We start from the raw sequence: 22,062 nt of genomic DNA, 5'->3' as shown, positions 1-22,062 counted from the left end.
TGGTCTCCAATGCAGGTGAGGGCTGAGACTCTGGGATGAGGATAGAGGTGGCTGGTCTGCTGGTAGCACCTTTGGATTGTCTGTTTCCCGCTTGACCCCTAATCGACACCCCTCTCCCAACTGCCTCTGCTGTGCTTCAAGTCTTCCTCAGGCACCTGGACCTAGGCCTCCCCTTACCTTATGCTGCTCCCATCTCTCTCCTCTCCGCTCCCTCGGGAGGAAGTGAGTCTGCTGGCATCTAAGGTGTGTAAGCACACAGGCTGGATGACCATCCCTAGGGCTGCTGAGGAAGACCTTGATGGTCTTGACTCCTCCTCCTAACCCTGAACAAGTAAAAGTCTTTCTCTTTTCACCTTCCATCATTTTGTGGTCTTGCTTTCTCATGTTCTCTTCTCTCTGCTCACTATTTTTCCTTTTACTTGTTTTTCTCCCCTTGTCCCTCTCCTTCTATCTCTCCCTTCACTCCTGTCTTGCGTTTCTCTCCCTACTTCTTATGTCCCCTCCTCCACTTTCCCTGTCTTCCCTCCTCTTCCCATCCCCCTTTCCTCTCTTCCTCTCCCTCCCCTTGCTCTGTCTTCCCACTTTTTCCTATCCTCCTTTCCTCTCCCCTGTGCCTCCCCTCCATCTTCCCTCCCATCCTCCACACACTTCTCTCTGCATTTGCATTCCTTCTGCCAAATCGCTTTTCCTCTTCGCTTCCTCATACAATGTCTCCCCAAACCCCCAAGTGTGTCATGATGAAATTAGAGGTTACTTTCTAGCTTGCCTGATTTTTAGGGGTCATTGAGTACTTCTAGTTTCCTGAGTGTTGATTTCAATTTCAAGGTCACAGCCTAAATGTTGTGACAGATTGTGACACTTTCTGTTTTCCTTTATCTTTTTGTTTTTGGATTGACCTATTTCTTCTTTTGTATCACTTAGCTTTCTTAGAGAAAGAATTGTAGTTGAAGGAGGAAAAAGGAGAAGGTTGAAATGAACTGTATGCAAATTCTCTCTTCCCAGAAGTGGAAGTGCTCTTTTTAGCCTTTACTCAAACTGTGGTGAGTGTTTATGGCGTTCCTACCATACTCTGTGCACGAAAACATCCTTTCTGGTTGTGGCATGCCTTAAGACTAGTCCACTCAGTCAGTTGCAGCCTAGTGGCTCTGAGGGGGTCCAATTACCTAGCTGGGAACACAGGAGGCAGGGTGACAGCCCCAAAGTGAGGGGTGAGCTGTAGGTAGGCCATGTGTTAGAGCAGTGTTCCAAATCCAGCAGAACACTGGAGTTATCATGAGAAGAGCCAAGGGTCCCCTCATTACAGTCACCAAGGCTGAGGAAGTCATCTTCAAGTCTGCATTAATAGCTGCCTGGCTAAACCGGGCCAAGGGAGTAGGCTCTGCCCGTAGGAGAAGCCCCTCGGTTTCCAAACTGCTGAGCATCTATTATGTACCTGCTGCCGACTACACACACACACACACACACACACACACACACACACACACACACACACAAATGATGGGTAGCCCATGATGTCTCTAGGATCGCCTAACTCCTGTAATACATGCACAGGTCGCATTCCACACTGCACCCACTTTGTTCTCCCATGACATTATGGCAAAGAAGGCAGAGGGCTTGGAAGGAGAGTCTGAGCATGTGCACCAAAGGAGAGTCTGCAACCCCTATTCACAATGAGATGTGGGTTTGTCCAGAGGAGGCCTGCACTGAGTTTGCAGTTGGTTTCTGATGTCAAATTTGATGAGTCCTCCTACCCTTTCTCAGCACCTCTGACAGGCTGTTGTGTTGGAAGTACGTGTGTTTCTTAGCAGAATGCCTTCCTGGCCAAGGCCCATGGTTTTCTCCCCTCAATGGCCAATCACAAGTAAACACACCATTTGTATATGCAGGAACCATACTAAGCACCGGGGCCAAAATGCTGAACAAGGAAACATGTTTTCTGACTTGCAGAGTTTTCAATCTACTTGGGGAGAGAAAAGGACAGAGGCAATTATAATATGCGCGGTAAGTCTTGTGGTGGAAGAATTCCAGAAGGCCATGGAAAACTTTCATTTAATAAGTATATGTTGAGTGTCTACCATAAGCCAGGTAAAGTTCTAGGCACAGGGAATGTAGCAGTGAACATACTAAAGACAGAAATGTCTTTCCATGGCTGTAGGAAGGAAACTCAACGCAGTACTGGGAGATCAGGGAAGTCTTCCCATTGGCAGCGATACCCAAGCTGAGTTTTTAAGACTGAGTAGAAATTAGCCAGATTGGGTGATGGTGGGTTGTTGGAGGGAGGATACTGCAGACAGAGAGGGGAGGAAGGCAGGTGTGCTGCAGAAGCTGTATGTGGCCCAGTGTGGCTGAAGGACTCAGATGCAAGAGAAGAGACTGACATGGCAAGCTGTGAGGAATTTGAACTTGAATGTGAAGGCAATAGAGAGCAATAGAAGGGTTTTAAGTCATGGTGGAAAGTCATTGTGGCTCTAGTGGGGAGGATAGTTTGGAGGACCCAAGACTGTAGTCAGGGCCATGCATTCGGAGGCTGGGAGGACAATCCGGGTGGGAGATTGTTCCGGCCTCGACTCTGGTGGTGCTGTGGAGAATTTAGAACATGGAACTGAGAAGCCTCGGTGAGTGATGGGGTGGGGCTGTCTGTGGGGAATGGGAGCGAGTGATGGGAAGGAGTTCAGGGTGAGTAGGGAGGCTGCACATGAGCTGAGCAGCCATGATTCTGTTGGAGCTGCCCTGCCTTGTTCTGTCGTCCAGGGGATGAGAAGAGGCACCGGGCAAGCTCAGGCTACTTCAACACACACGGGTGTGATTTAACCTGGTTGCTGTTTGAAATGCACTTTTTAAAACCTTCATCTCACAACAGAGGGAGACTTCAGGCAGACAGACTGTGATCTTTGTTGGCTGCTGGCTCCATGTCCCAATCAGAAAAAGAAATTACATGGTCTAATGGGACTGGCAATCCAGTCTGAGAGGAAGTGTCCTCTAGACTAGGAGTCAGGGGAGCTGGGTTGTGATGACAGCGCCAGCATCATCCCAGAGAGCGCCCTTCAGCACGTCCCGTAACTGGGCTAAGAGGAGCATCGCCACCTTCAGGAAGGGACGCAGGGCCTTCCGCGTGTCCAACCTCTGCTTTGGGAATTAAACAGAGATACTCATGAAATAGTAAGAAGTTATGAAAGAGAACAGACTTTGAATTCAGACAAACCTGGGTTTGAATCCTGGCTGCCCTACTTACTAGCTGTGTCACCTTGGGCAGGTCACGTAACCTCAGCGAGCCTCACTGTTCTCATCTGTAGCAGGACATAATAATACTTAACCTCACTGAGTTGCGATGAAGTTAAATGTATTATGTATATGTGTGTGCCCTGTGAAGTTTTAAAAGTTAAGTGACTATTGGTTAAAACATTGAAAAGATTTATGTGATTCTTAATGAGGACCCACATTTATGTTAAAGAAGGTAGTTAGGGCTCTAGAGCAAGAGGCCAGTGGCTGTGCTTAGGGGTCATGGGACAAAGGGCCTGGGTGGAGTCACTGAAATGACGGGCCTTGACCTCAGAATACCGACTGGTTCGCACAGTGTGGGGGTGCAGTTCCCATAGTTGGTTTTTTCATGCCTGTCATGCAGAGTAGCCCACTCTCAGCCTCAGGATGCATGGAGGCCAAATTAGTTACCCAGAGTGTGCTGGGTGCCTGTAAGATCAGGGACGGCCTTGAGAGGCAGGGACTCCTGTAGGGTATTGCCTGGGCCCACCATAGTATTCACCTCCCCACCCCCCGAACATATGTGTCTGTCAATTTAAGTTTTCTCCTTGGAAAAGTACCAGCTAAATATTACCAGAGTCGTGCTCCCTGGCTTCCCTTCTCCATGACACCAGGAAAATATAGCAATGGGCACAGTCACTGGTGCTCCCCTAGCTGTGTGACCTTGAACTGGCGATCTCACCACTCTGAGCCTGTTTCCCCATTTGTAAAACAAAAATAAAAATACTTTGCAGGGTTATTGGGAGAGTGAAATGATAGCTATTCAACAAATGTTGCTTCTGTTCCCATGCAGCCTGCATGGCTTTCCTTCTATTGATTGAGCCTTTAACTGGAAGATCTGTCTTCGAAGCCAGCAGCTGGGGTTTGAATCCTGACTCCACCACAATTGCTAGGTGGCCTCGAGCAAGCCATGTCCCTTCTCCCAGTCTCAGTGTTTGATATTTCCTACCTGTCAGAGTTATTGTGGAATGAAATTTTGTGTGGCCTTGACTTCTGAGACATTCCAGCTCAGACATCCTAAGACTTTTCTGATTCTAAAACCTAAAATTATATAATTCCCTTCTGAGATGAATGTGTGGTACCAAGAACCCGCCATTCTTTCGTAGCGAGTCTTCAGATGGAGTGTAATTCCATGAGCATAAGAATTTCCCATCTAACAAGGAAAATCGGTACTAAAGCATCCTAGAAAGCCGACCAGACCACGCTGACAGCCGCTGTCTTTCTTTTAGTCTAGGGGTTCTTAACTGAGGGGTCCATGGATGGGCTTCAAGAAGACCTCATGAACCACCTAAAATATATGCAAAACTCAGTAAAGATGTGGGGTTCATCTTCTGGGAGAAAAACTCATGACCTTAAACAGAATTTAGAAGGAGACTATCCCCTGAGTCTTCTGCCCGGCTGGTGGTCTCTGTCACTGCCGTAATGGGCATACAGTTCTGGTGTCAGAGTCCTGGCTGTGAGTTCAGCTTTACGTCATTCTAGATGAGGACCCTAACCCCATTGTTTAACCACTCTGAATTTCAGTTTCTTCGTCTGTAAAGTGAGGGTAACGATTATTTTACTTCACAGGGTTACATAGGAGGATGCAGATAAATCACTGGGCACACTCAGTGCCAATAAGTATTCATTCCCTTACCCTTCCTTCTTGTTGGTTGTTGTTTTTGTTGTTGTGAAATGATAAATTCCTGAGAATTTTAGACCATTCTTTAGCAAACGATCTTTACATTTCACTGGCCTGCCGAGTAATAAATATGCTCTGTTCAAAAGATAGATGGATAAATGATAGATAGATAGATAGATAGATAGATAGATAGATAGATAGATAGATAGATAGATAACCTGGAATCATAAAACAACACAGATTTGGTGGCCTTTGTTTATGGGCTGGTTACAAGTCAAAAGGAAATAGCTCTTAGACATAATAGATGAGAAAAACATTGGGAACAGAGACCTTGGGTCCTGAGCAGACTAGTTTCCACGCAGGCTTACAGCTGTGGACACCTTAAAATCAGAAAATGCTGGCTCTAGGAGAAGGAATGACAGGTGTGGCCCAGAGAAGATGCAGAGATTTAGAATTCAGAGCCTGCAATATGCCTTGCACTGGGTCCTCTGAAACACACATCAGAAGTCAAAGATATCATTTATTTACTCATCTCTCCAACAAAACTCACTAGGCATTAGAAATAAACAGATGAATAAGGCATGGTCCCTGCCTTCAAGAAGAAGACAGTTTTGAGAGGAAGGGGAAAGGTAGAGATGGCAGCAGCTCAGAGGGATAAATGCTCTGGCAGCGGGAAATTCTGCTGGTTTGGGAAGCACATGGGAGTCCCCTGAGCCGGAAGGGGTTGTCGGGAGGGGAAGGGAAGGAAGACTTCCTGGAGGAAGAGAAAAGAGGGCTCAGATTTCCAAGATGAATAGGATGCAGACAGAAGGGATGGAGCAGCCTTCCTGATGGACGTACAGGAGACAGCCCAATGACAGAGAGGATGTGTGTTCCCTCCATGTGTGCTGCAGAGTAGTGGGGGCTGTGCCAGAAGCAGCGAGTGGTAAATAACTGCAGACAGAGCCACACCATGACGAGAAGGAGAAAGGACTATGAACTGTATAACGGGTAGATTGAGCAAGCAATACTTACTGGGTACAATCATCTTTTTTCTTTTTCTTTTTTTTTTTTTTGGCTTCCCGTGGACCCTACAGATAGATGGATATAGATTATATATCTAGATCTAGAGATACAAAAGCTCTGGCAGGCCCCATGACTTTCTAATCACTCTCAGGAAATTAAAAGTTTTCTAATTAATTCTGGGCATAAAACAGTCTCAGTTTAGCAATGAGTATGTCTAGTTCAATCAAAGCCATTGAAACTCTTCAAAGTAAAAACCTCCCCATCTTCTAGCTCAGGCCTGTCTCAAACTGGCTGCTCGAGATGAGTTCTGTTTCAGGTCTTGGCTTCCAGCTTTTGCCCCCCTCTTGCTAACCCCAGATTCTTACCCCTGCAAGGTTGAACAGGATGAGGGAGAGGAGGAAAGAGGCAGGAGAAGTCTTAGGTGACTGGTCCTCTGATGAGACGGCATGGACAATCCCTTGTTAGCTTCTTCAGACACACCGCCCCCAGTGCTGGAGGTCGTGATGGGAGCAGGTGCCTCTGCTCAGACTGGTTGTTTATGCTTCCTCCCTCAGTCCCTGGTGACCTGGTGGTTCACCTCTGTTGGGGCACTACACCCCTCCAGTGGCCTTCTTGTGGAAGGTGAGCTAACGGTTGCAGAACAGGTTGTCTGATTTCCTTTTCCAAGTCCTGCATGGTGGTTTCATAGCTCACTTTAAAATGTGGCAACTATAGACTTGGGATTTCAGCTAAATCCAAGCCTAAGAGAGTTCCATGTTAATAACACGTTCCAGTATCTAACAGATAGGATTGAGTATTATTGGTGATCACGTGGGCATGGGTGTAAAAGGAAGTCGAGGAAGATGCCCGGTTTCTTGAGCTGAACAACACGATGGATGGTGGAGCCAATCACTTAAATACAGACTGCCGGAGAAGAGGGTTGGGGAGGGGGGTGTTTGCAGCTCTGTTCAGGATGTGTTGAGTGTAGGGAGCCCATGCGATGTACAAGTGCAGATGTTTGGCAGGCAGATGGCTCTATGGGCCTGACCTTCTGGAGGGAGGTCTGGACTTTGGACAGGCTCATGACAGATTTTTCTACCAGGTACTGTAATGTCACGAAGGAAATGACTTTCTTGGTGTGCGTAGTGAAGGTTGGCTTCCCCTTGATGAGTTGGTGAAAAGAATGCTGTCCTGGAGTCAGGATCCTAGTTCCAATGTGGTCTTTTACCCCACGCAGCTCATAAAGCTGTGTGACCTTGGTTAAATCACTCCACCTCTCTGGCTAAAGCCTGATACTAGGTAGACCTCAGAGAATGCCAGTGAATAAGAGAGAAAGAGAAAGCAAGAGAGCAAGAGAGGAAGGTAAAAAGAAATGAAGGAAGGAAGGAAGGAAGGAAGGAAGGAAGGAAGGAAGGAAGGAAGAAAGGAAGGAAGGAAGGAAGGGAAGGAAGAAAGGAAGGAAAGCAGGTCTTACAGCATTGCTAGCTGGCTCACTAATAGGACAATGAGTGATGGGATCAGTGTTGCTCAGAGGAAGTAATTATCAGCACACGTATGTGTGTTGGGGCATTTGGGGATGCGTCGGGGGTACTGCCTGGATTTTCTTTCTTGGGAAGGAGGCTTCACTTTTTAGGCAGTCTGACCTGTTGACTGGCATGGAAAGAAACCCAGTTTCTGTTTTTCATGCCCAAGGTCAAGCCTTTGTTAAAATTCATAAGCAAAAAAATGTTCCAATCAGAGGGCTTTGGGAACAGAAGACTAAACTGGACTGAAAGCCTTTGGGTATTTTACCTCCTCCACGTAGACATGGACTAGAATTTGAACTTTAAATATGAATGCTTACGAATGCCTGGCTGATGAATGAATGACTCATAGTAGTAGTAGTAATGGTAAAAATAATAATATTGAGATGTGCTTAATGAGACAGGTCAGGATCCCCACACTGGAGGACTGGCTTTGCCGCTAACGTGTCTTGTAGGTTTGGGAAGTTCTGTTCCCCATACTGGGTTCAAATTTTCCTTTCTGTAGATTAGAAGATAAAATGATATTACCTCCAAATTTATTTCCAAATCACTAGAAGGTTAGATAGATAGATGATAGATAGATAGATAGATAGATAGATAGATAGATAGATAGATAGATAGATAGATAAAGAATCGTTTGCTTTTGGGCCTTTGAGATAAGTACCTTCCTTTTACATGCAGGGAAACTAAAGCCTGGAAAAATTAAATAACATGCCAGGGCTATTCTCTGGTTGGCTTTGTCTCACCTTCCTCCTTGCTCTTCGGTCAGCCCAGGTTCCTTCTGTTTCCTATAGGACAAAAGCACTTTCCAGACCCCACAGAGGTTGGGACCCGGCAGCCAGCTCCCGCTCCTCCTCTCGCCCTGCTCTCGGTAACCCCCACCCCTGGCCTTGACCTGTTTATAATCTCTGGTCACCCGGATGCCACCAGGGCCTCTCTCTGTGGTGCCCGGGCTGAGCTGCCTTGGCCCTACTGCCCCCCCACCTCCAGATCAAAGTGTGCCTCCTGCCCAGGCCTGAAAAACCAAAATGTCACTACCTTCCCGCAGCCTCCCTCATCCCCCCAAATGAGGTTTCTAAGGGTTTTATCTGCAGTTGTCAAGTTTATAGCCATAATTCGAAATGCTGTTAATATTACTGACAGCAGAGAGCTACAAATTACAAAGTTGTAAAGTTACTTTACGGTGATAACTGTCAGCTTTCACCAGCAGTACTGCAAGGCTCCATGGAAACCAAGGTGATGATAAAGAGAGCGGATGTTGTTTCAGGATTCTGGCTGGTAGCTGCCGGTCAGAGAATCCCTGGCTGGTCCTGAAGTAACTTGAACCTGTTTGTTTATACGCGTGTTCACTTGCACAGTTATGCACAGTTACTTGTGTTCCCATCCTCTTGTAGTAAAAATGTGGGGAGAGCCCCCCAATGTGGAAGGACTTTACCCAAGATCGGTTCTAACCAATTGCAGATCAGGGCCTAACTCTGACCAGCCCAGAGGGAGTGTCTGCCACATTGTAGGTGTTTAATAAGTAACTGCTGAGTCGATGAATGCCTGGAACACTTGGAGGGCTTAGACACTCTTAAGAACAAAGGTGTTGAATTATTTCTATCTTTAGAGTAAAACAAACAAAGCAAAAGCGGGTTGGAATGAGATTCAGGGGAAGGATATTTCCAGTGCAGCAACGTGGTTTAGGCATCTCGACTGACACTATAAAGCTCAATATTGGTCCACAAGGCAAACATATCAATCAGCAAATCTCCCTGCCGAAATTGATGCTAACTGGCTGCATTAACAGAAGCAGACGTCAGGAGCAAGGAGGTGATAGTCTTTCTTTGCCCTGCTGTGTCATTGACCCCTGGAGCCTATGTTCACTTCCGGCCCACACTCCGTGTTGGACATTGATAAAATGGTGCATGGCCTCTGAAGGACTAGGAGGGGAAGGAGCACAAAACTGATTTACCAGCTGCCCCAGGTAGCCTGGGATTGAGGGGGTCCTGGGCCCAGGAACTTTCAGTACTAAAACCAGGAGAGTCCTGGGCAAACCAAGATGTTTGGTCACTCTACCCAAAGCTATGACCTGTGAGGAACTGGTCAATGAATTGGGGATATTTTCCTTGGAAAGGAGACATTTGGAGGCTACCTATTTGCATTGGTCAAATTTATAAAGAGCCATTGTGGAACAGGGAGTAGATCCATTCTTTGCGGCCCTAGAGTCAGGAGAAGAGCCAGTGGGAGGGGAGGCAGCTCCAGTCTGAACTTCTGTGTGGGAGCTAAAGACAGGACCATCCTTACTGACCAGCTGCTACACGCCAGGTCCTGGCCTGGTTTCTGGGGATGCAGAGAGGAGAGGTCATGACCTCTGGCTGGAGGAGGCCCCAGAGTGGTGGAGAAGCCAGGCAGGAGACTGAGCACTGAGCATTGAACGAACCCAGCCTTAGGGTGCCGGAGGTAGGAGTAGGTGCAACAAGGAAGGCTCCTTGCAGGCAGGGAGAGCGGCAAGGACAGAGTCCAGAGCACTGAGAGACCCTCCTTGGGACACGTCTGGGCCTTGGCGTGTCACTGGGGAGTGAGAGGTAATGAGGCGGAGAGGGCTGTGGGAACCGGTGGACGAAGGGCTGCTGAGCCACATCCACACCAGTGTTTCAGGGACAGCACCATGGCAACAGGGGGAGGACGGCTGGGTGGGGTCAGCTGGAGACCGGCCAGTGTGCGGCAGAGAAGTGTTGCCCACCTCATCTAGTAACACTCATCTGCCTGCGTTCTTCCCACTCCTTTCATTATTCTTTAAAAGGTCCCTGAGAGACTGGCTCTGAAAGTCAGTCAAAGGGTCCCCTTCTTCCTGATTCCGTGAGGGAACCATGAGTTCCAGTTTCTCAGATTATCCCATCTGACCAGAGGTTTGGGGGTAGCTCCTAGTGGCTTCGTTGTGTAATGGACAGTGTTCCGATGTGAGAATCATGAGCCATGGACTTTGTTCATCTGGTCCCTGCCACTGACTTGCTGTGTGATCATGAGCAAATCACTAGCCTTCCCTGAGTCCCACTTTCCCATCTGTGAAATGAAGAGTTTGGACAACGGGCCTCCATCCTCCCAGGCCTCATTCAAAGAGTCCATTTAACTTAGATCTAATTCCCATTTATTGAACATCTACTATGGACTGGACACAATCATCCCTAGGATTTTGTCAGCCCCCTGAGGACACAGGCCAGTGTCCACAGGATCACCAACCCACCCTTTCTTCCAGAAAGACCTGCAAACAGAACGTCAAATCTCACTTCCCAAGTGGCAGGCTGTTTGCCCAGTGAGACACGGCTACCTGTCTGGAGTTTCTTATCCATCAATATTTTCCTCAGGATGATAAATGTCCTGCCAATAAGAGGAGGCAGCTGCCAACTCTGTCTGAGACAAGGGCCTTTAGCTGGCGTTGTGGCCGTGCTTGGCTTGTTGATGTGTCTCGAGAGGCAGGAGGTAGGCGTCGGGGCTGCAAAGAGAAAAGGCAGGAGGAGGGCGGCAGGACCACTGCTCTCAATCTATGCAGATTTTGCCATGAGTCAGTGGAGAGGAGAGAGGAGACAGCGGATGCTCAGATTTTAGTTCAAAACAGAATATTTTTGGGATATTTTCAGAGCCCCTACAGAAAGCTAAGCCCTGAGCGGACCATCAGGAACTGAGCAGAACTTATCAGTGTATAAAATGGGTACAGGGCCATCATCTTGTTTGGTCCCCACAACAATCTAGAGAGATGAGTATTATTATCTGTGTTTTGTAAACCAGGGAGGTGCATTTTTCCCCTGAGGGCCTATCCAAAGGCATGACCAGTCCCCGGCTCCAGAGATATGGAAACTGAGTCAGATGGAAGCTGCCTGTTCAGGGGACACACTTTACGGGTGGTGGAGCAATGCCCTCCCAGAAGCTTGAATTTGTCCCTTCTGATATCAAATCCAAATCTGATTGCCCCACTAGAGGACACTTTTTTCGAAGAAACCAGCCATGTGGTAGAGGAGCTCGTAATAGCTGAGATGTAAATAGCAGATGCCATTGTCCAATCATAGGGTGAAGAAGCACGCATGGCCTTTGGAGCCAAGCTGACCTGGGTACAGATCTTGGCTCCTCTATTCACCAGTTGTATGAGCTTGGCCAAGTGACCTAATCTCTCTGAGTCTCTTTTTGTCCGTCTCCAACAATAATGATTATGATACTTACCTCATAGGATTGCTTTAAGTAGATAGAAACTTAAAAAAAAACACCACTCAGATGCCTGATAGAGTACCTGGAACCTGGTAGGCACTCAATAAATGATAGCATTATTATTACTATTACTAGTCAAGTAATGAATTGGGTGAAATCTAAGTAATAAATTTCTGGGCCATCAGGAAGGTGAAATCAGGACGGGCTAAAGGTTTCATGGAATCTTTCATGAAAGGTTCTTAAGATTCTTTAGGGGTTCCTAAGATTATTTTATTTATGTACTTATTTATTTATTTATTTATTTATTTAGTTTCAGGTGTACAAAACAATGTAATAGTTAGACATTTATCATTTATATCCCTCACACAGTGATAACCCCCCATTCGCCATCTACTGCCCCTCTGTCATTACAATTCCATTGTCTCTATTCCTAATGCTGTACTCTGCTTCTTGTAACTATAGCTACGTATATAAAGTTGTAGTTGACATTCATTATTGTTCGGCTTCAGGTGTACAGTGCAGTGATCAGGGCTGTACATCTTAAATAGCAATAGTCTTAAAAGTCTGTTTGGAGGTTCTCAGATATCCCAGTAGAGCCAGACTCCTCCATTGTACTCATGTGCATAACTCAAAACATTTTGCAAGGACAAAGTCATTAATGACCAATCTCAGGGCTCAGTTTATGGTCAAGATCTGTGACCAAGGCCAAGATTCAGTCTGCGACAAGGTTTGGTGTTTGGTGCTTAGTTAGAGAGAGCATACATAAGGGCTTCTTAATTCTGGTATTGAGAATTTATCGAAACACAAATTGAAACCTCTGGTATTGAAACATATCCTAATAAAGAGTCAGCATATGTACTTGGGTTTTCATTGCGGAATGTAAGAACTGGAAAGTACAGTCATTTTTATTCTTTTAATGTGATCTCAGAGAGCTGAGACTCCATCTCTGTGCTTCAGTTTGTTTCCTAGTCTTCTTTCCATGTCCACCTTGTAAATGGTTGTGCAGATCAAACAGCATCGTGTAAGAAATGGTTTTGAAAATGAGTCTGCCCTGTACTCCAGGAAGGGATGATTCTTGGCGAAGGGGAGGTGGAGGAAGGGCAACGGGGAGTAGTTGGAAGCAGGCTGCCCTTCAGGACAGAAATCAGGAGTAGGACAGGGGCAGGGCCGAAGCAGGCGCTGGGCTGGTGTAGAGGCAGCCAAAGGGGGACCCAAACCAGTCCGTTGCCCACCCCACTACACAGAATGTGCACAGGGACCTGGCTCCGTCAGGGAGATGCTGGTAACCCAGCAACCTGGCAAGACACTGGCTTCTCCTGGCTCTCTGCCTCTTCCTGCTTGCCTGACAGGACCACCAGCTGGAGCTCTGTTGCTGTTGCCTGAGGTTGAAGTGCCCTCTCCTGGCCCCCAGGGTGCATGGCTGCCTTTGAGAGTAGCTTCCTCCCAGCAGGGGATTGGGAGGCCGCCAAATCCTTTTTCTGGGCTGGGATCTCCAGGGGCGCCTGAGCCACCTGTGGAGGACGGAGGAGGGCGGGGCACACCCCCTTCACCTCTCCCAGGTTTCTCTCGTGCAGGGACTCTCTCCTCCCCACCTATTTCTTCCTCTCCTCTCTCTCATTCTCCTTTTCTCCATTTCTTTTGTGTCCATTTGACTCTCTCACACATACGCACATACACGTATCTCTCGTATGTCCTCTCTCACCTTCTCCTTCCCCTCCCCAACCTCGCATCTCTCCTCCCCTCTCTTCCACTTTTCCTTTCTCTCTCTCTCTTCCTCCTTAGCTGCCTTCCTCTCTTAAAGCAAATAGTGAAAATGTTTTATACCTGAATCTGCATTGGACTCCCGTATTCTCCATTTACATGATGTTGAACGGGTGCTCAGTGCTCTGACACCTTAACTGATGGTGAGGCTTTAAAGGAGGTGGCACGTGTGGGTACTAGACTTATCGGGGGATCACTGCATAAATTATATAAATGCCTAACTGCACTGCACAGCTGAAACTAATATAAAATAATATTGAATGTCAATTATAATTAAATTATATATATATATATAATCACGGGATATAAAGTACAGCATAGGGAATATAGTCAATAGCATTGTAATAACTATATACAGCGTCAGAGGGGTAACGGACTTGGGGGAGGGTTATCCCTTTGTGAGGGGTGTGTCTCTCATGTTGTTTTGTGCCCCTGAAACTAATAACTTTAGAAAGGGAAGTGGCACATGCAGGGGCTAAGCAGGCAGCTGGCTGCTCTGGGGGGCAGGGGGGTGTTCCGCACTGCCTTCCCTTCCTGTCTCCTTGCAGCCTCGCTTTGCTGGCCTTGCTTTTCTGCCCTCCCTCCTTTCTCCCCCTCCCCCTTTGTCCCCCTCATACCTCAGTTCACATTCAGATTCGAATACCGTTTATTGAGCGTTTCAGAAAAGTGGGGACTTGACCTTCACCTTGAAGGAACTGTCTTTCAGAGCTCACTGTCTCTCTCTCCTGCCTCTCCAAGGGGGGGGAGAGTGGCTTCTTGACAAAGTGTGCAATCTGGGCTTGTGAACTGAGCTAAGGGACAACCAGAGGGCAGACGAATGTCAAGGAGAGTCTCCCCAGTGTGTCCTACAGGGAAGGTTCGTGGTGAGGAAGGAGTCACCTCTTGAGGCCCCACGTGACATCCTGGTATATGTATCCCTGGGCCAGTTATTTTAATTTGCTTGCTCATTTATTTGCCATTTGTGCTAATTACAACAAAAGCACATGCCACGATAAAGCGACACAAAGCTTTTCCCAGGACTGAGCTCTTAAGGAAACATCTCACCCAGGGACCTGTGCTGGGAAGAGTGACCTCTGGCCTCTTAAGTATTTCTTCAGCATATGCCAGCACCAGTGTCTTGAGGTTGTATCTCATAGTGTCCCCTGATGAGAGCCAAGGGCATAGCATCTCCCACAACGTTCTCTGGGAATGTCACATCTCTCAACCCAGCTGTGGAGAAGCCAGGACAGCAGACAGGCCAGGACTGTAGGTGTTTGAGCCAGTGTGTTTCAGTGGTTAGGAGCCCAGGTTCTGCAATCATACAGATCTGGTTTCATATCCTAGCCCTGTCATATCTAAGCCCTGTGCAACTGTAGGCAAGTTGCTTCACCTCTCTGGACCCGAAACTCCTAACCTGTCAAATAGAGATAATGGTACAAAATTTCCAGAGTTATTGTGAAGTTAAATGAGAATGTGTGTAAGTATCTAACACCCTGACTGGCTCCTAGTAAGGGATGGTAGCTATTATTACACGTTACAATTCTATGTGATCACTTCACAGAGATCCTGGTAGGTCAGGGACCTGCTGAGTGGGTGTTTGGGAGGCCAGCTGATTAGGGACCAGACTTCCTGCCTACATGTTTAGCACTTCCACAAAGACACGTGCAGGCAGAGACTAGTTTTAAAGCAAAGGGGATTCTTCTTTTGAGTTCTCTCATAAGAAAACTGACCCTACTTATTTGCCCTTACTTATTTGCACTAGGGAAGACTTCCCTTTAGCCAAGCATTTTAGTAATAATATGTGCCAGGGGATGTCCCCGGGATTCTGGGAATGTGCAGCATCGGAAGCATGACAAAGATATCTGAGTCTTGGAGCATCAGGAAGCTCCTAAGAGAAGGGAGACAGTTCCTCAGTGCCTTCCTTGTACCAGGTGCTATGCTGAGTGTTTGTTAGCCTACCTGATTCTCACAGCAGCCTTAGGAAGAAGTCACTGTTCCTATCTTGCAAGTGAGGAAATGTTGGCTCAAGATATTAACTTACCTGGGCTCACACAATGTGTACGGGGGGGGGGGGGGGGGGGGAAGGCACAGCCAGGCTCTCAAGCCAGAGCCCCGTAACCCCACAGCTCCAGCTCTGCTCCCAGGTGCGCATCCAGATTACTGAGATTTCACCTGCCTCATCCCACCGTTCCCCAGCCCTCTGCAGACACAGCAGACCCCCAAGCCTGGCAGAACAACCCCTCTGTCCAAGGAGGCTATTCACACCGTCTCTCCTCTGCTCTGGTTTTCTTCTGAGTGACTGAGAGTTTTCACTTGGGCTCAACGCCTCCATGTCTCTTCTCTGGAAGGTGATTGTTGAGGGAAAGTTACTGGGCTCTGCTGAAAGTCATTTTTAGATTCGGGAGCAGGACAAGTAGGAACAATGACTTCACAAGTGCATGACTAATTCAAAACACTTTTAATCTTCAAAATGTCAAACTTTATGGTCAGTGGCTGTTCCACAGTGAGCAGTGGCACTGTGCATATTAAAATACCAGGCCGGCAGGGCATCGAGACTGGGAGTCTTTGCAAGGGCAGTCTCCAAAGGTGGCGGCTGGTGCTGCAGGCCAGCTCTGAAGTACAATCTGAAAACACAGTGTCTTTGCAAATGATGGACCAACTAAGCTTAGGATGTCCTCGATAAATGGCACGCAGCAAGGATCTTTACTACAGCCCTGAAAGATAGGCATCATGGTCCCCATTTGGAACAGGAATCAGGGAAAGAGACTGATGCTCCGAATAATTAGGAGATTTGCCCAAGGTCATGTAGTTGGGAAGTACGTCTGCTGCTTCTGAAACTCAGGTCTGTCAACCTCCAAAGCCTGCGCTGTTGCTACCAAATCAGTTGCGTTTTGCCTTCATGGCTTTAAAGCAACATAAACTCATCCATTTGGGATCCATCAATGAGCTAAGACAAATCTGGAACAAGTAATTAAAGTTCTAGTTCATATAACCTTAGGTCTGTGTCAAGAAAAAAGGCCTTAGAAAAAGTCCACGGGGTTCTGGCCTCCGGAAGTCAGGGAAGCCAGGCTGGAATCCAGGCGACCAGAAACTTACTGTGTGACTCAGGGACTTCATTTTCCCTCTTGGGCGTTCATTGTCCCGTCTATAAGAGTGTTAGAGGGATTCATGCAACAGCAAATATTTACCGAGCACCCATTCTGTGCCAGAGCGTATGTTGGGCATTGGAGATCAAAGACGAGTAAGACGTTGCTTCCTCCCTCAAAGGGGCAGTTGGACTAAGGAGTCTCTAATGTCCTTTCCTGTTCAGACATTCTATTATCTCAAATCGCAACCATAAATATGGATGATGGGTCAAGGCTCTTTGACCCTACTCAGCGTGTCTTAGATCTGCTGGAACCTAGACACAGGGTTTTGAGCTATATATAGGGGGCCTAGGGTCAAAGCATATACAGAGACCAGTGGATCCAGGTAGAGAGGCAAGTCAGCACATGGAAACCAAAAGGACCCAGACACTGGGACATTTATTTTTTCAATTATTCACACAGTTGTTTAGCAAGTGCTTCCTGACCACGTCTGTGTCCAGCTCTGCACATGGCGGCCGGGGACACAGAAGTGGGTGAGGTGAGGCCCCTGTGTTCCAGGAGTACAATCTGATGGAGAAGTTGCCATGCAGATAGTACAATTAATGGACATTGCAGACCAAGGCCCAGAGGCATGACACAGCATGCTGTGTTCAGGAGGTAGAAATGTCCAGAGCCTCAAAATGCCTGGAAGGACTGTGGGCAGAGTTTTGTTCTTTGTCCCACTGATCAGGTGACTTGCTTTGGTGAACGGGATGGTAACACAGCTGACGGGATGGAGGTGTTCAGTGTGCCTGCACAGTGTGGCTTGGCACTGGCTATGCCAGTGACCAACCAGGAGAAGAGCACGTCACAGGCAGCAAGTGCCACGTCAGCCCAGGCCCAGAATGACCACTGGGGATCCAGTGCAGCCTGCAGCCAAGCCAGCTTAGAACCCTACCTTCTGGCTGAGTTGATCCTAGATCAAACTGGCCACCTGAAGACCCAAAAGAGAAGATAGAAAAAAAAATGAACATTGTTTTAAAAATAGGTAATATTATTATGGGGGAATACTTAGAGAGGAGGCTGAGCCGAAGTATGGGTTCCCCGTTTTGTGTCCCCTACCAAGGAGGGTAGGTAGGTGTTAGTCATTCTGAGTGAGGGGATGATATGATCAGGTTTGCAGGGTTCTCGATCCATAGAGAAAAACAGCAACCAGAAGACCCACTGGAACTCAGGGGGCCAAACAAGACTTCTCAGCTGAGCTTTCCATCCGGTTAGCCTGTAAGGACCACAGCATCTTTCGTGCTCCCAGCTGCAGGGGAGAGCGTATCACAGGGATTCCTACCCAAGTGCTTGGGTGGGTGACTGCCGTACCAAGTACTGATACCTCAGCCCAGGCCCAGTTTCACACGCCTGGGGCAGCCCAGCCCCGGGCCAGTAACCTCCAGCCGAAGGCAGCCCCTCACTTCTTCCTTCCCTGTGCAAACAAATATCATCGTTTTCTCTCAGTCATGGCATGAAAGATTGTGAGGCACTGGGTTAGCCGAGGAGTCCAGGCCGCCCCTGCCCTGCCAAGGATGTACCATCTGCTCTGACCTGTTGCCCTGCCCACAAGGTCTGTCTCCTTCAGGCCCAAGACATGTCTCCCTTCCCTCCGAAGGTGGGCAGAGAACAGAGAGCCAATTCTGCACCTTCGCATCCATAATACACTGTCTGAGGATTTTTATTACCTTGTCCAGACAAAGAGCAATGGACTGCATTTAAATTCAGGTCCCAACTGCTGGGAAATGCAGTGTCTGCGTCCTTCACAGCAGCCTCTGCTCTAGCTTCGAGAGCTGTCCCCAGACTGGTCTTTACTGGGTGTGTCTACTGGCCCCCTGTCCCCACCCCCTCTGCTCCTATCCGGTGCTAGGCATCACACATGTGGGGGGGGAAAAGGACAGAATCAGGGGTGTGGTATGAGCCCAGACAGCTCACAAGCTCAGGAATGTCTCAGAGCAAAGAGGGCTGGAGCAGGTGGGGACACCTTCCTGGAGGTAATGAGCCTTGATAATAAGATTTAGCAAGGTACAGTGGCTTACAATTTACAGGGCTTTCACACACACAGACTGGGTCTCAATGAATCCTCACAACAACCCCATGAAGGAGGTATGATTGTGTCTGTTTTATGGTTTAGAAAACAGCCTCAGTGAGGTAAAATAGCTTGACAGAAGTGTATAGCCAATAGGTGGTCGTGTAAGTCAGGGTTCTCCAGAGAAACAGAACCAATAGGATGTGTACATATAGAGAAAGGAATTTATTTTAAGGAATTGGCTCATGTGATTATGGAGGCTGACAAGTCCAAACTCTGCAATGTGTGAACAGTCCAAAGACCGTTCATTGCAGAATCCCACCTTCTTGGGGAGGTCAGTCTTTGTTCCACTCAGGCCTTCACCTGGATGAGGCCCACCCATATTGGGGCAGATAATGTGCTTTAGTCAAAGTTCACCAATTTAAGTGATAATCTCATCCAAGACATCCTGGCAAAAACATCCAGAATAATGTCTGGCCACTTATCTGAGCATCATGTCCCATCCAAGATGATACATAAAATTAGCCATCGCAGGGGATGAGCTTAGGTTTGACCCCAGGTCTGTTGGCTTTAGATCCTGAACTTGACTACATCAGAGTACCTAAAAAATATCTATTCTGGGCTTTGAAGAAAAAGAATCTGAAAGGGTGGTGTTTAGTCCAGTTTAACAAATATTTATGGGCCTTCATTTTGCCTAGCTCTATTGATACTGAAATTCAAAACAAAACAAAATAGCACCTACCCGTATCGTGTAGCGAAGGAACTTACAGTCTAGAGGAACAGCAGAGAAGGCATTCCAGAGAGTGGGTGATCATGAATAAAGCCTCAGGAGTAGAACTGAGCATGTTGAGAAATGGGCCTGTCTAGAGTGACAAGTTCATACAAGGGAAACTTAGGAACTAAGTTGGAAAAGTCTTTTGGGGCCAGATTACAGAAAGTCTCAAGTGCCATAGTACTAATTTGGGGTTTTGGCTTATAGGCAATGGGGAGCCAGAGAACATTCTTGAGCAAGTGGATAGCATGAGGAAATTACTATATTAACAAGAGGAGTGGATGGTGTAAATAAGAGAGGATAGAAAAGGGAAGCCAGGTGAGTTTACCCTAGGTCAGTGGGCACCTCCCCTTGGCATGATTTTGGGAGCATTGTGAAGTCCATACTTCATTCTCCAATCAAGAAAGAAACAACCAGCATGGACCAAGGATTTCTCCCACCTACTGACTTCTTGGGGAAGATGTGGAATTAAGGCTGGGACTCAGTTAAGTGGCAGCCACTGCCCTGGGTATTTTCCCTCATTTAATCTCAAAACAACCCTACAAAGAAGACAGGACAGGGATTATGTTATATTTTGACTGGTGAGGACACTGAAGATCAAAGAGGAAAAAGTAACTTTCCCAAGGTCACAGCTGGTAGATGTGGAGGTCAGAGTTCCAGCCAGTGCTGTGTGATTCCACAGCCTGTGTTCCTAACCACTAAACAGCAATAGAGGGTGGGGTTGGGTGGGGCCCCTGGTGCTTGAGTGTTGTAAAGAGAAAAGAGAAATAAATGGAAAGGCAAAGAGAGAAAACAAAGAGTTGAGGAGCCAAAGACCATTTTTTGAAGACTACAATGCCTTCCCAAGGTCTGACTCAGGGGTAGATGATGGAAACAGAGCCCCAGTCATAACTGGAAACACAAAATGTCAGCTGGAGGTGACCTCAGAAGAGATGGTGATCACTTGCCAGAACCTATCCCCAACCAAAAGCCCAGCTCCACTCACTGTCCAGACTGTGTTTATGTTGCCATTATGGAGAAGGGTCATTTCTTACTGCTGGCAGAGTCCTCTGCTGGACTCATCACTCCTGCCATCCAGTCCCTCCACGGTTTACCCTCCCATACTACAATGGAGCAAGCTCTGAGGAGAGGGCAGTGATTTCCTGGTTTGCTCCCATCTGTAACCATTGCCTTACCTGGCAGGAGGCATCATCTGCTGTAATTAGTCTTCATTAAAATGCTGATTAATAGCATCTTGCCTGGGCCTGGTGTATGATGGGATTGGCCTAGTCCCTGTAAATGTTAGTGTTCTTCGCAGCTATTTACAAACAGTTAACACTCTGCAGGGCCCAAAGGGGAGGAGACATCAGAGGCTGTGAAAATGCCCCTGTAGGGGAACCAGATACAAGGAGATGGCAAGAGCTGGAAGGGGAGTCTGAGCACAGAGGACCTTGTGGGCTAAGTTCCAAGTCCAGGTTACAGATGGAGCACCACCAACTGGTGGTTCATGGCTGACTCCTTCCTGCAGATGGTGGATTTGGCCCGGAGAATGTTTCCTGGCTGGTGAGTTGGTTGGTAGGTTGTTTTAACGTTGAGTTGGAGGGTCTTTGAGCGTGGCATCATTGACTGTCCAATTTGCCATCACTCTCCCTACTGTTTCACACCTGTCATTGCACCTATTTACATTATGAGCCCCTCCTCTGAAGACATTTGAGTTTGTGACCCTTGTGTAGGTGATGGGTAAAAGATGAGGTGGTAAAAAGAACAGGTGAATAGGCTGGGGAAGTGTGTGAATCAAAGCTTAGACACAGAAAGGCACAGAGAAAGAGCAGGGATCTGTGAGGTATGGCAAGGGCCCGACAGGATGAGGAAGAGCCCGGAGGTAAAGATGTATGGAGTCCCCAGGGACCCTCATGTCATCTAGTGTGGTTGGGGTATGAGTGGAGAGGAGGAGAGATGGTCCGGAGAAGACAGCAGGAGCCAGAGCCCAGAGGGAGGTCTTGAAACCATATTTAATGGTCTTGGACTTGATCCAGAGAAAGTATGGAACCCATTCAAAAGGGGTTTAAGTCAGAGAGGGACATAATCATATGTGTGTCTAGAAATGTCACTCTGGCAACTTTGATAAGAATAGAGACCAGAGGCTGTTGCAGTAATCTGGAGATGTGGCTGTGAGGCCTGATCCAGGGCAGAGTCAGTACAATGAGAGGAAGAAAAACATGAAAGCCATTTCTGACGTGGGTTCGTCAGGAGATCCATTGGTTTCTTTCTTTGAGGGAGACGATACTCCTGGTTGATCATAGGCCTGGCTGTAGGGCCCATTGGGTTTACAGGAGAAAGTATGCAAATGGAAGAGTGTCGACCTCATACCTGCCCTTCTAAAGAGAAATCAAGGCTCATGGAAGGCCAACGTTCAGTATGAGAAGGGAAGAGAAAAGCTCTGGTTTGGGTCTCTTAGTCTCTCCTCTTTTGGATCTCACCATAGCAGCCAAACTTTGCCAAATTTTAATTTGAACTCGCCTGATTTTACAGGTCAGAACACGAGGCTCCCCAACGTTCAGCTCCTTTCCCAAAGCTACTGATGGTTGGAAGTTTTTGTCATATCTTTTCTATATTTAAGAAATTCCTTTTTCTCTGTGCCTATGTGATTGCTGTCTGTTTATCTAAGTCACCTTTTCTATTTCTCTTTCTCTCTGTCTGGCATCTCGGAGAATTTCTGTCTTTGTGTGCTATTTCTCTTTGTGTCTCTCCCTGTCTGCATTGCCTTCTTTTTATAATTCACTCCCCTACCTCACTCCCACATTCTGTCTTTTTTTCTCTATCTCCAGTTCTGATTAGACAAATGACTCAGGGATGAGGCCAGTCTC

The 22,062-nt window shown here is 47.4% G+C and overlaps 1 protein-coding gene across 6 annotated transcripts in view; it reads left to right on the top strand.

The window, feature by feature from the left end:
• The window catches only part of AGBL4 (AGBL carboxypeptidase 4), a 1,081,794-nt gene that overhangs the window by 1,025,467 nt on the left and 34,265 nt on the right, over positions 1 to 22,062 (top strand). The gene's annotated exons all lie outside the window — the stretch shown is intronic.

This window comes from Rhinolophus sinicus, chromosome 14 (genome assembly GCF_057876585.1).
Source record: "Rhinolophus sinicus isolate RSI-liver-muscle chromosome 14, RSI-T2T, whole genome shotgun sequence".
Taxonomy (NCBI): Eukaryota; Metazoa; Chordata; class Mammalia; order Chiroptera; family Rhinolophidae; genus Rhinolophus; species Rhinolophus sinicus.
The sequence above is the reverse complement of the archived record's forward strand: the minus strand, read 5'-3'. Positions and strand labels throughout refer to the sequence as shown.